We start from the raw sequence: 14,824 nt of genomic DNA, 5'->3' as shown, positions 1-14,824 counted from the left end.
TCACATACACTTCCTCGTTAACTGTACACGGAATTTAATTTGAAACCTAATTTCTAGGAGATACTCAACTGCAGAAATAAAGTCCTGGATTCTCTTGAAGTTACCAAGATGTTTCAGAAAATATGATTCATCAGATGTGGTTCCAAAAAAGAAATATTATGGAAATATTGAGTGCAAAACCTGCAGAGCATTACATAGAAGAAAAAATGAAGAGCTGATTACAAGAATACTAGAAGATCTGTATTGACTAAATCAACAAATAATAAATCGGAAGATATGGTATTAATTTTGTTGAGAAATTTATGAAAAAAGAAACTCAACATTTTGTTAGTTGAAGATAAGGATTATAATCCAGGGCACTTACGAAAAAAAAGCTTTTTGGTGACAAAATTAATAGTAGAAAAAAAACAACGCCATAGTGTTCTAGCAGTTGAATAAAAGTTATGTGCACAAAATTCAACATTTTTTGTTTATGTGTTATTTTTTTAAACAATAAAAACACCAAAAAATCGGTACAAATCTTGTTTTTTGCGTTTTGCGCTGAATCTATGCAAGACTTTATTTGTTACTATGGGTAATATTGTAGAGAATTGAAAAATCTTCGAAATAAGCTTTTATAAATTAAATTTTCATAATTTGTTCCTTAGATAAATTAACCGAAAGGAGAAAATTTTTAATTTTTTAAATAGTTTATAATTTGTTTAATTTTGAATATAACAGTTTCTTATTAACTGAAAACCGAGATCTCGATGTAGTTAATCAATTCCCTAAAGATGGGCCCTGTGGCCCCAATAGGTTTTGCGAAAAGGCCCTTTTTTTCAAAGGGCCATTCTTGCTCACCGGGTGGTCCCATCATTAATTGGAAAGTTGCGTTGGAAAGAAGAAGAGTTGAACTAAAAATCGCAATACCAATGTTATGTAGTAAACTGTAAAATATGATATAAGTATGATATAACTTATCCTGGGTGGATAATCTAAGGATTGAGCCCATCATCACAAAAAAAATAAGAAGAAGAAGATTTTGTAGTAGTTCAAAATTTAACTTATCTAATGTTTTTGTACCAATGATAAACGCTAGTTTATACATATTTTTACACTTAATATGAATTAACATTTTCCCGAAATAAATCGTCATCATTCCGATTGTTCTATTATAGTCATTCCAAAATAGGAACCACAAATATGACTGGAATATTTTGGATAGAGAATAATACGAGTGTCCGTCGACCGAACACGAACCTAAAGTAACTTTCTAAAAATAGTTAATCGCTACAAATAGACTCATATTTTTAAATTGCGCCTACCAGTGACAGAAATAAATGATCCGGAATAATGCATTCCCACGGCAAAGGTCGTAACATTAGCAGGAAATGTTCATATCCAAAAAAACTTGAAATTCTATCTATTAGTTGAAATGAATTAAGAAGATATGGTAGATTCTATTCATTAAAAATACGCGGTATTTTGACAAATATTCACCGGTTAATAATTGACTTACTCGGCATTAATTTCCCTAAATATTTTCGGTTCATCGTATAAAGATCCTCTGTAATCATATCCGTTAATTTTTATCCTGAATACAATCCACAATACAAGTTGTGTTACTACAAGAAAAACGCAAGCTAAGCGTCTGAACTTTGAAAATCTGTACGGACCTGATGAAATTAAATTAATATACAGGGTGTTTCAAGATTTGATAAAAAAATTCGGGAGTGCATGACGTGAAAATAATGCTGTGGCATAAAAAAATTTACTCATACGAGCTACAACTCTTTAGAGTTGCGAAAACAGAACTTACTTTTAAATATATTTTCTAATATACATTTGAACATTATAAATTAGGTAAACCAACTAAATTTTGTTAAATTCCAATTAGAAATGTTTTAATATCTTCTGTAAGTATTTTCTATAAATAATTACAATTTATGTTAATTTTCTTCAAAATGATTCTTTATAGCGAACGGTTTTCTCGACATGTACAACGATCTAAATATCCACATATCTCCTAAACAATAAATGTTTTTTAATACTTTTTTATTAAAACTCATGCTTGCTATCTTTAGATGTACAGGTTGTCCCTATTAACCATTGGGCGTGAGCCGCCCTTGGCATCTAGTCACTCCCGAATTTTTTGCACAAAATGCCGTAATACCCTGTATATCGTTTCTTCGAACGAATCTTGTGAAAAATAATAATTCTCGTTTCACTTTTTCATTTTTTAAAATTAGGAAAAACCAATTTTTGTACGATAAAGCGCTTGTTGTGTGGCAAATACGACTAAAAGCTTTCCAGTTGTTCAGAATCTAAATTATCTAATCGTTTGCGAACATTAAGGTGGGTTCAGACGATACAGATTTTGTTTGAATCTGTACAGACTGAGTAAAAAATTTCACCCAAACACAAAATTCTATAGAATTTTATGGACGTCTGTATCGTGTGAACCCACCATAATAGTGTAAATATTGTCGTTATTGATAGGGTTCACGCCAGCATGGCGACATAGCGACAATTGTCGCCAAATCATCAAGAAATGTTGCCAAAATCATACACATCTACGACAAATTTGTCGCCCAAAATATTTTTAAAAAAACCTATGTTTTATATTTAATGTGCTGTTTTTGCATAAAAGAATTTATATATGCCTTAAAAATATGTATAAAAGTGTGTGTAGCATACATATGTTAATTTTTTTACTTTTGTCTACCACGTTATATTTTTGGACCACTAAATCATAACTTAGGTGGTCCTTTTGGACCACTAAATTTTCATTGCTGGTGTGAACCCTAGTTATTGAGTTTTTAGGTTTCGAATTTAACAGAGTATTTTGGAAAATAAGGTGGATAAAACACATCCATGTTTTAATCTTCTGTTTGTATATACAACTGGAGAGTGAAATTCTTTATTTTCATAATAGTTCTTATAAATTTCGTTTACTGTCCTTATTATCAATCGACATCGGTTGTTTCCATGGTTTTCCATGGTAAAAAATGTCCATTGAACTAAAATTATAACTTGGCTAATTGCAGTAAATCGAATTCCAAAATTGTTAATATATAAGTGAATTCACGCGTCCGCTATTATGAATTTTCAAAACTGAGAAAAAACTATTATTATAGAACTGAAATTTAAATTGTAAAGGTTATTATCAGTGTGAAAAACTCGATTTTTGAGGGGTCTAAGCTGTACTTGCAACTTGCATCATAAGCTTCAGAGGAATTAATTAGAGATATATTTTCCATAATGGACATAATATTCTTTATGGGGAAAAGTGCATGATAGTTTTTCAACTTTCCCGGAGTATAGTTTTATCATTGGTAAAAAACACTAACTTACAAAATACCATGAATTATGTAGTTGATAATGTTCAATTATGATTTTTTTTGACATATCTATTTTCAAAATATTTTGACCAGCTCCATTTAAGACGTATATACAAGTTGTTTATAAATTCACGCGTTAATTCTGGAGGTGATATCTCGTATTAAATTGGGATGTGTCTTTCCTTTAACAAAATTTCCTCAGCCCACCCTCTACCAAGATATCACCCTCAAAAGATGATGACTATAATTGAATTTTTATATAATTTTTTCTAAAATTTCAGTAGTTTTAGAAACTAATTTTCGTGATCTCTCAAAGGACTAACTGAGGGTAATAAAATAAAATTATATTTTGAAATTTTTTTTCTAAATCCATTTTATATTCCTAAATTTTTATTCAAAAACCAATAGCTGCAGAGAAAAGAAAAAAAAACATAATTTATAATTTTCTTCATAAATTGAGTGAAAAATAGTCACTAATTTTAGTCACCACCTTTTAAGGGTGATATCTCGTAAAGGAGTGGGTTGAGGAAATTTTGTTATAAGAAAGACCCACTTTAATTTTACGAGCAATCATCTGAATTTTGTCGCATAAATTTAAGAACATCCTGTATATTATTTCATGTCATTTGTTTGTCGACTTGTAATAGCTACGGTCGAAAAGGCCCTTTCAGCTCCTCACACTTTTCTACTTTATTACCTTTTATTATTATTCAGCACATCTAAATCTTTCTCTTTCACATGATTTCTTACTGGATTTTCCATTGTAATGTCAAATATTTTTTTAGTGTTGGTGAATTTAATATTGTCTCTTTTTTGTCTTACATATTTTCTTTAGAAGTATCTTCACAGTAGTGCTCAATACAATTCAGTACTTAACATGAATGAACAGCTTCTCCAAAACAGTATTTTGTTGTGTTCGGTTTCAAATGCATTTGAAGCACCTACTCATTTAACAAATTTTTCATTTTGCGAAAAACTGGAAAATAAAACATTGAAAAGGCACTTAAACGATGGTCATACAGAAGCCAAGCGCTCAACATGAATGAAATGTTATATATATTACTCAATTTCTAGTTGTGAGCTTTTCAGACAAACCTCGTACTTTTTTTTAATAACAAAGTATCTTTCAAACGAATCCAAGTACACCAATTTTTACACCCCCTTTGTGCAAATTGCGGCTTCTTGTAACTTTCTAATATTAATAGACGTAGAAACTTCTTAGAAACTGCCTCGGAAGTTTTCTATGAAAAAATGAGATGAAGAAATGTCTGTTTCTGGCAAGTTACCACTAACTCCTGGAGTTTTGTTTTGCAAACATGAAAACCGAGATGTGCGGGATGTTGAAGTTCCATCGAAGTTACTTAAACGTTTGTGGTTTGTAATCAAATGTATATTTATGTTAATGATGTTAGATTTTCTAATATGGAGAATTAAATTGGAATTTCTCCAACCGTTGGCGATATTCAGATTGAACACACTGTTTAGACTACCACTACACCAACACTCACAATTTAAACTGTCTGGCGCGCGTTTGGATAACCAAGTTATCGTCTTCAGAGACTGAAGCTAAACAGTTTATGCGCGTCAAACAGTTTGAATTGTGAGTGTTGGTGTAGTAGTAGTCTAAACAGTGTGTTTCGATAACCAAGTTATCGTCTTCAGAGACTGAAGATAAACAGTATACCACCAGTTTCTGAAGACGATAATTTGGTTATCAAAACACGCGTCAGACATTGTGACTGTTAATGTAGTTAGAGTAAACAGTTTTTTCAGTATGAATATCACCAACGGTTGCAGAAATTCCAACTCAATCATCACCAATTTATAAGAGTTGTAAAGAACCATTTTGTATTAAAAATACAAATGCTTAGAACTCTACCATTTACAAAGGTTTTTGACAAAGAATGTCTCATGAATTGTATCAGTTTAAAATGTTCATTTTGTTTATTAGATAATTATACAAAAAGTAAGCTTTGGCTCAGCGTATTCTATGGCTTCAACCAACTTCAAATTTTTCCTTCGTGAAAATTTCGTCATTGTATTGAATAAATAGTGATCTGACGGCCAGAAGAAATGCAGGAAGTGTCTAGCCTGTCATACTGGATCCCAAACCAATCAATTAGCATCGATTGGAGTACGCAGAGAAAGTAAAGAAGAAAAACGAGCAAATAAACTACTAATACCTACCTCCGCCACGAAGTGGAGTAGGTTCTAGTGATGATAATTGCACACTTGTACCAGCACTGGTTAGAAATTTAGGCTGATAGTGCTGTAATTTGAGATATTCTCACTAAAATTCACTAAGAAGCTGACGAAAAAGGCAAAGACTTTGAAACCATAACTGAAAATCTTTTTCAACACAGAACGTACCTTCTCACACTCCGGTTCTTGAAAATGATGAAATACACATTGAATTAGCCGACCGTACCCACCGTACTCACCAAAACTAACCCCTAACGATTATTCCTGTTTCATAACCTCCTAAGCTTCACTTGCGGAAGAAAGATTTTCATGAGAGACTTACGTAAACGCCCTTTTTTTAGAAAAGGGAGTAAAACGAATAATTCATAAGTTTAAAGATGTGTAGAACATCACTACACCAAGTCTGTAGACTTGAAACTAGACAGAGAAAAATGTTTTTTCCCTTTTTTAGAACGGAAACTTTCCATTTAAGCTTTCTGTATTAAAAAATAGTGACGTATACTATGTTTATATAAAAAATTCAACAAAAATCCCTTTTTGGATTTGAAATTTTCATTACATTTTATTGTGAACATGATTATAATTAAATTTGCAGGATAGAAGGACTAGAGATCGATCTTTCTAGCTAATGCTGATGTAATCGAATGTAGTTAATATGTTTGAATATTTTGAGCTGTAATAGTTGATGGATATCGATTGACGTGGAATACAATGCAGAGTTACTTGCTAACGCATCGGTTGAACTACTGTTAATAAATTATTTATTACATCGTTAAATTTGTAACAATAGGGAAACTGAAAACCGTAAACAAGTTTGTTCTAATGATAATATACAGCGCGTCCATTATTAACTTTATAAACCGCAAGATACAGAAATTTGGAAAAAGGAAATTAGGATTTCTAATCCTAATTTCAATATTCAAAATAATTCAAATTATCTGTTCATGTTTTCTTTTTCTATTCTATTCAATTATTGAATTTTGTTTAAAGATAACAATTAATTTCTCTCTTATATCTTGTTTGGAATTGAACGGAATTAGAACGAAAATTGGATTTGAATTAAGAAATTATTATTATGAATAGATTTTCAGGCATAAATATAAAAAGTTTACTACCTAATCTGTTTAATATAAATTCTAAAAAAGATGGTAATAGTGAAAAAAGAAGTCCATCTATTATTTTTAGGCTCAAACGATTATACTGTGAGGAATGGCCACAGAAGTACCTGGCCTGACCTAGAGATGGCGGTAGTTGCTTGAAAATACCACTGCCACAATCTTCTTCGTTATCAATTGTATAATATTGGGAGGCGGAGGTGACGACTCCAGTAATGTTGCAGAAAGTCCACAAATCGGTACTGGATGATAGTAGAATGAAAATGCGTGATCTAGAAGACACAGTAGGTATTTCAAAAAGTGTGGTAAATCACGCCGTTTCGTAACCATGAATAAAACATGGGTCCATGACAAAGACCATTCCATCTTCAGGTAAAGTCATGACGTTTCATGGGATACACGTGAAGTAATTTTTGGTAACTATCTCAAATAAGAAAAAACTATCAAATGCGAGTATTATGGAACGTTTGAGCAAAGAAATCAATTAAAAATAGCCGTTTTTTGCTAGGAAAAAAGTGTAATTTTATAAAAACAATGCACCAGCTCACAGATTCGTTATTATAATAGCCAAAATTGATGAATTAAAGTTTAAATTACTAGCTCATGCTACCTATTTGCCAGATATAGCTCCCTTGGATTATTTTTTCTTCCTAGATTTAAATAAAAGGCTCGGTGGTGGAAGATTTTCCAACAATGAAGCAGTTAATGGCTATTTTGAGGAGCTTGATGATTAATTCAGGCACACAACTCCGATAGTTATAATAACCTTAATTACACTTTTTCAAGGTATTTGTTTATATGATGGTTGTCTGAAAAGTTTCTAACCTCAATCCGATATCAACACGCATGCGCTTAGAGATTACTTTGAAACTTCAACCATTTTTAATGCTTGGTTTCTGTTTATATTCGTGAGTCGATGATCAAAGAAAAAAAAATTTTTCGATAACTCTCGTACATCAGCTGGGTTAGAGCTTATAAACTGATTCAAAAGATTTTTGCAACGCATTTCGTGAAAAATTAGGGGTGGAAAACCAAAAGTGGATAAATAATTGTTTCCGCCCCACCGTTAATATTGAACTAATAATTTGAAATTGTTTTCCTAAAAATCATACTTGAGGAGCAATTTCATTTAAAAACAACCTCTAGATTCAAATCAATTTCCTAAAAGTATGTTTCGACTAAATGCAAACTTGTAAGTGAAGTACTTTTTTATTATTTTCCAACCTCCATAAAACGTGGAAAATTATCTTGTCTCTGTAATTTTCACAAGAAAACTCATAAACTATGAAGTTATATAATACTATAAATTAACTTGAATACGGTATACAGCGTATATAGCAAAAGATAGTTGCTACAACTTCCCTTAGGAAGTTGGGAGTTGGTAGTTTTTGCAACTAACTCAGTGCATAATTTACATTTTTATAAAATGAGTATAATATATAAGTTATTTGAAAAAAAAGGTGATTTCGTCTCTAGGATAGATAGAAAACTGAAAAATAATTGGGGTTTGCTCGGTGAAAAAATTTCGAAACGCCATCCGTGTTAAAGGGCGCTAGTTACACTGATCATACCAAGTAGTATGATGATCATAGCAGTGTTGCCATATCTGAACAGTCGCAACCTGTGTACGAATACTGCTACTACCATAATTTCAGATATTTCTAGTCCATTTATTATAGACGTTTTTGGTGTTACATTTTGCTCTGAAAAATTCGTCACCTTGGGAAATGATTGTTTGTTTTTTCGACCCAGTTTTGTCCGTTAATGATATATAACGTCCTTCTAGCTTTTATTTTTTTTTGCTTAAAATTCCCTGTATAGTTGGACGTCCTACCGTGAAGAAACTACCTTGGAAACAATTTATCCTTCTTTGCACAGGAGATGGTAACTAAAATATATTGAACCCTTTCCCTCTAGAAGAAATAATATGACACAATGTTCTTCAAAAATGAAGCATTCTAGAAAAAATCATAAAAATATTCCAGAATTCAGAATTTGCAGGATTTTAGAACAAATATTTGATTAGGTTAAATTATTCCATAATTATCATAATCTAGTTTAATTCTCCATCTCGAACGCTGATAATTATTTGGAGAAATTCGTAATTTATTAATAACGACTTTTAACGCCAAAAGTAGACGTCCATAAATTGTAACTGTACGACTAATCAAGCAGGTTTTGCAAATAACATCAATTATTTTTATATATTATATTCTCTTTCCCAAGGTTATATTTTTATAATTAGGAGGTTTACGATGACAGATTAGTGTACACAACAATTTTGAGCAATTAATAGTATGTATAAACTAACGAAATGAAATAATAACTGATTATGTTGAATCGAAAAAGATTCTTGGAATTATTTAGGAACTAAATATTAAAATGGCTCTGTAGTAATATACTGTTACGAATTAGCTCGCGAAATGGGTCCTTAAGCCGGCCTTGTTCAGCTACAATGCGAATTAGCGTGGAGCCTTTAATCTGTTTTTATAAAAGGGTGACGCGCCTTCGATGACGGGCGCGGAAACGATATCATCACATAGTTTTTTAGGTTTGAACATTGAAACTTTGATATCTTGCAAACATTCAATGTCGATGGGGGGTGGTTTTGGGTTAGGTTGGGTTAAGTTTTTCGTATTAAGAAAGAATAAGCATTTTTTCACGAAATTTCAGCAATGTATACTGTAGAAATGATTTATTGAATAATTAAAAAAAGTGATAATTGAACATGCCTTTTTTATTATGTCTGAACCTTACTTTTCAATAATTAATTTATATTTGTAAAAATATTTTTCGGGACGGGGGCGGAAGGTGGTGTTAAAAATTGTAAACCAGTGTTCAAATTTTTAACACGCAACCCGCCTCCTTGCCCTGAACATATTTTCACGAGCATTGAATGTTTGGTTAGCTGTGAGCTGTGAGGAGTTAAACGATACAACTACCGTGTTTGTTACAGCAGGCGGTTTATTTACAGTATTTCTCCTAAATAATTTCGAAGAAAGTCTATTTATTTCTTGTGTTTTTTTTGTGCTAGAACTTATAAGTTAATTATTTAAAGTTGACTGTATAAATAAATTAAGAACTAAGATATCGTGTTCATAAATTCATCCCACGAATGGAAAGAGTGTGAATAAATACCAAAAATGCTACATAAGGATTCACCAAAAAGAGAAAAAAATTATTATTTAGGTAGGAATGTCACCTAATTATTGTCAAAAATACATCATAATTTTTTGACAAAAGATTACTAATTAAGTGTCCTTGTGATATTTGAAGAGAATTTGAAAAAAGTTTTGGGGCTTCGATATCAAAACGAACGATACGTGTCAGCGCTCAAGCGTGAACTTTATGATTTCTGTTTGTTGCTATAAAAAATACTTACGTGACAACTTTTTTCTCAATACGTGCCTCGTTAAGTGTCCTTTGCAATAATTAAAGAAGATTTGGAAAAATTTTGGGGCTTCGCAAACGTAAACCTCGATTTTCTTGACGTTATAAAAAATACTTTCATAATAGTTATTTATGCAACAAGTGAGTGAGGAAAAATACTTTTTTTCACGAGTGAGACGATTTCGCAATTCTTAAGTGTGAAAAAAAGTTACTTTACACAAGATTTTCATACAATTTTTTTGTACTTATTGGATAAAATGATTTTTTTCACAATTTCACAATATTTATTTGATTAACTTACAAAAATAAGCTCTGCACTTCTGCACAAACTGATTGACGGGAAAGAAACTCTAATATTGTTTTTTAGGAGAGGAGGAGGAAATAAAGTCGTTGGAAACTACTAGAAATTCTAAAAATGAACATGAAAAATATAAGGAAGAGGAGTAGAGAGTTGGGTAATTAAAAAACAGTGGAGTAATTAATTTCTATTCAAATTCTTAACCTGGTTCGTTTTATAGCAAGAATTTTAGGTTCCAGTTGGATGAATCGGTGAATTATTGAGGAGATTAATTTACATTTTAGATATAGATGGAAAAGGGCTCAACCTCTTGTTAATAATTCTCGAGATTGCTCATACCTCACACTGAAAAACTTTTCTTCCATTTAATATTTAAATATTGTGAGCCATCTTTAGTGAATACATTAACTACAATCAAAGAAAGTTCACCACAAGCGGATTAACAAAACTCATACTGAATTTATAAGAGTTTGAATATACACATTTCATATTAAATAGTCCAGCAAGTTGAAGTTGGGTCTTCTCGAAGGTCAGTTGATGTCACTTCTACATGAAATGAATAAAGAGAATAATTCGTAAATATCTTCAGCTGCTTGATTTGTTTTTCAGCAAGTCTACGGTTTCAAGTTAGATATCAAGAAACAGTCAGTTCAAAAAGTTATAAACATATTAAAAAGTCTAAGATATAAGAAATCCTAAATTATTATTCATATTTTTTATTCACTATTTATAATTTGATTCTTGAATTCCCAAATAAAACATCGTTTTAGAGTCACTTCATCTCATTGTCTGCTTACAATAATGATTAACATTAATTTAATCATATTCAAGTAAATTGTTCTTTTACATGGTCACTGAACACGGATATAGCTGTTTGTAGAAATTTGTTTAAATTACCACAATTTGTTCCATAAATTGCTGTTCCGCTCTCATTTAACTTGTTTATTGTGATTTTATTTGAATATTCAAGTGAATTAATTCATCTATGCTTTTTAGGTTACGAGAATGGTAAGAAAATCCTTTTCAATTGTTAAAAAGTTATCACGCATATCCCAATAACTATATTTTTATTCTTCTTTTTCGTAATCAGTGTATAATCTGCTTATTGTACTGGTTACTGATTTTCCACGACAATTGTTGCCCTTTTCGACATACCCAGTATATTATCAAGTAAACACTCATATTTTGGCATCTTGACAGTATTCTCAAAACTCACTTATAATTGGATGGTCGCAAGTTTTAAAGTATGTCACAAAAATCGATTTTTCTATACATTTTTTGCAAATATCTCGTGTTCTATGAGTTTTAAGCTATTTGTATTTATTATCAATATATTAGAGAAATCGATTTTCTACAACTTTGGTATTTAACATAAAATTATCTGAGTTCAACTGGTAATCCCGATTTAGAACTCGTAATATTAAGATTATAATTTATTGCTAATTGACCAGAAAGTTTTACGAATTTGAAATAATAATTATAAAAAAACTAAATATAGTCATCCAGGTGTGCACCATCGCGTTGCAAATATTCCTCGAATCTAGATCTCAAATTAGTAGAAACTTTGCTGCTATTTCTTCTCGGTCCTCAACTGATTAAGCGTGGCTGGGTTATTGGAGTAAACTCTACTTTTTAGGTATCCCCACGTAAACTTCTGGTTTACGACCGCCAAAAGGACATTAAACTATGACATATCGCGCCATCTCGTTGAAAACATGTTGTACGATTATAAGCTTCAAATTATTGCAATTGCGGAGAGACAAAATCCGTAAACATGGCTATGTATTGTTCAGAATTCACAGTGACAGATTGTTCCTGTTGATTTTGAAAGGGTTCTCTGCAGCCCAGTAACGGCAATTCTGTCTATTGGCATCACCATTTAAGTGAAAATGAGCTTCGTCGTAAAACAGAATATTCCAACAAAAGCTCGTCTTCAAATCAAATCATTTGGCTGTAATTTCTGCACAAGTTGAATTTTATACTGGTGTAATTTCATGTTCTTTCGACAAAATGCGAGGCAAAGATGTTCTGGATACCACAAGTTGATCGATAGACCAAGATTACGTTGAACTGAAACTCTAATTGTGTCTTCTGTTATGGTCGATCTTGGGCGTCCCGTAGGCTTCTAATTCAGAGTCGAACCAGTATCTTTGAACTTTCTGATCCACGATCGAATAACAATTCCCTTGGGACACTTATTTATGTCTAAATTTCTGAGAACCGAGGTACTCATCCCCACCATCCGCGCAGCTCCCTCTCATAACGTTCAAACGCAAGGGAGTTTGTAAAATTGTACGCCTTTCTGGCCCACCCTGTATATAAATATCAATTTCTATTAATTTTTAGATTCAATTCGATCTTTATTTCTAATAATTCTGATATTTATCATATCAATCACACTCATAATCTCTATCTTATTTAAAATCTCTTATATAACTTTAAAAATTATACTTGTGTTTTGACTAAAGATGTGGATGCAGGAAAGCTGGGTTACAGTGCTCTTCAGCTTGCGCCCAGTGTAATGAGCAATACCATATCAAACTTATATTAATGATAATAGATCCTTTGATCCAGAAATCACGAATGACTTGAAGACAAATGTCGTTGAAGATGATAATGAAGAGGAACTTGAAATTCTGCAGCAGAGGTTTGATAACGACGATTATAAAGAAGAAGAAGAATAAGACAAAGATGAAGAATAAGGAGAGAATTTAAATTGGAAATTATTCTCTAAATTTTCATTAATTTTGACAACAATAAATAAAGAAACAGACAATTACGGAAGAAACGAACTTTGCTGTTGCTTGATGGGATATTGTCTAGGAGAATTCACAGAACTAGAAAAATGAAACACTCTATTCAGGATTGGAAATGATGATAAACAATAAGCTATACAAGGGAAAATTATGAAAGGGTAGTTAACTAAGTTTTCAAATTGTGGAAAATGATTGATATGTTTGATTTGAGGTGTAGGAATTTTGAGATATAAAAACCGATATTACTTATGAAACACCCTCTAAATTGCAAATCCAGCTTTTTGATTTTCCTCTATAGTCCTCAGATTTGAAACTTATTAAAAATTTGCGGGGCTTATTAAAGAGGTGAATTGGATGCTACACAATTGAAAACACAGAAGGCTAAACCGTTGACTGGGCTTAAAATAAAACGCAATTGCCCTTGCTGATTAAATCGAAGGTTCGACCCGCAATACATTGATTTTTCATTAATGCTTTGTAATAAAAACCTTATTATTCATCTATATTTGCTGTTCCCGGAAAAATTTGATGTGATGTGATGGGAACTCAGTACTTTTGTCCAAAAGACAGAGATATCTAAAAACCATTTTTTTGTCTTTATTTTGTTGTTGCGGTGGTCAACTAATTAGTCCGGTCAATATAGACACTTAAAATAACAAAAATTCCCGGAAAGCCTTATATTGATGGAGAGCTGGGATTTGCCAATACAATTTAAAAATCCCCATCGATCCTATGTGTGCTACAAAAGTTATACGAGGTCGAAATTTGAGGTTTTTTGAGTTTTCCTCAAACCAAAGTTGTAGATCTCGAAATTCTCTACACAAATGCACGCCATCTGTAGCTATAGACCTACTCCACTAACTGTATGACAATTTTAAGATAATTTAAGGGATCACTACCTGTCAAGTTCTTGATATTACCTATTGATATTGCTATTGATTATTGTTTTGATTTCTTTATATATTGAAATCGGATTCATACTCTTGAAAGTCTACTTCAACAGTAATATCTTCTTTGATTTCTTCTTCTTCCTCTTCCTCTTGCTGGTTGTTCATAAATTGTTAAAATGTGGCTGAGTCATTGGTCTCTTCAATAAAATCACAGAAATCTTTCTATATTGCACTCAATTGGACATTGGGGCAAGACTGATCTTGGCAATTGGTACACATTTGCAATGCAAAACAGTGTTGAGGATTTTTCTGGAGCAGTTGGGAGTAAAATGTTAATAAGTTCCAGAGTATTATCTTTCAATTTCCAACCCTAGTGTTGTGTATTCAGTTGATTGTCTAGCAATGTTTGAACTTGTTAGTAAGTTTGGTTTGAGATTTTTTTTTATAAAATCCAAAAAATTTTGACCTCTGAACTCGAATAACTTTTGCGGCACACATAGGATTGATGGGATTTTTAAAACTTTATATGTAATGTTAAACGTCATCTCTCCATCAATATTTGGCTTTCCAGTAATTATTGATATTTGACCACTATTTTTATGTCTAAATTGACCGGACTAAATAAGATAGCTCAGTGGTTGTTGAATTAATGTTCAATTTTCTTTGTTTCAGAGGTACTCAGGAACATTTCCAGTTATTCGTAAGTAAATAAAATGAAATAAATGTAGAGAAACCTTTATTATCTATAGATATAGTTGAAAAAATGTTTTAACACAATTGCCATTCTGTTTGAAGGAGTAAAAAACTGGGTTAGAAATGAGTTATTAGAAACGATTCTGTCGCCTTGTTGTCT

General features: G+C 31.7%; 1 protein-coding gene across 1 annotated transcript in view; it reads left to right on the top strand.

The window, feature by feature from the left end:
* The window catches only part of LOC130447837 (irregular chiasm C-roughest protein-like), a 195,333-nt gene that overhangs the window by 2,405 nt on the left and 178,104 nt on the right, over positions 1–14,824 (top strand). The window contains exon 2 of the mRNA XM_056784871.1: positions 14,644–14,671. The gene's annotated coding sequence lies outside the window, so the exon portion shown is untranslated. The remainder of the gene's footprint in view (positions 1–14,643; positions 14,672–14,824) is intronic.

Source organism: Diorhabda sublineata, chromosome 8 (genome assembly GCF_026230105.1).
Source record: "Diorhabda sublineata isolate icDioSubl1.1 chromosome 8, icDioSubl1.1, whole genome shotgun sequence".
Classification (NCBI taxonomy): domain Eukaryota; kingdom Metazoa; phylum Arthropoda; class Insecta; order Coleoptera; family Chrysomelidae; genus Diorhabda; species Diorhabda sublineata.
This window is presented reverse-complemented; position numbering and strand designations above follow the sequence as displayed.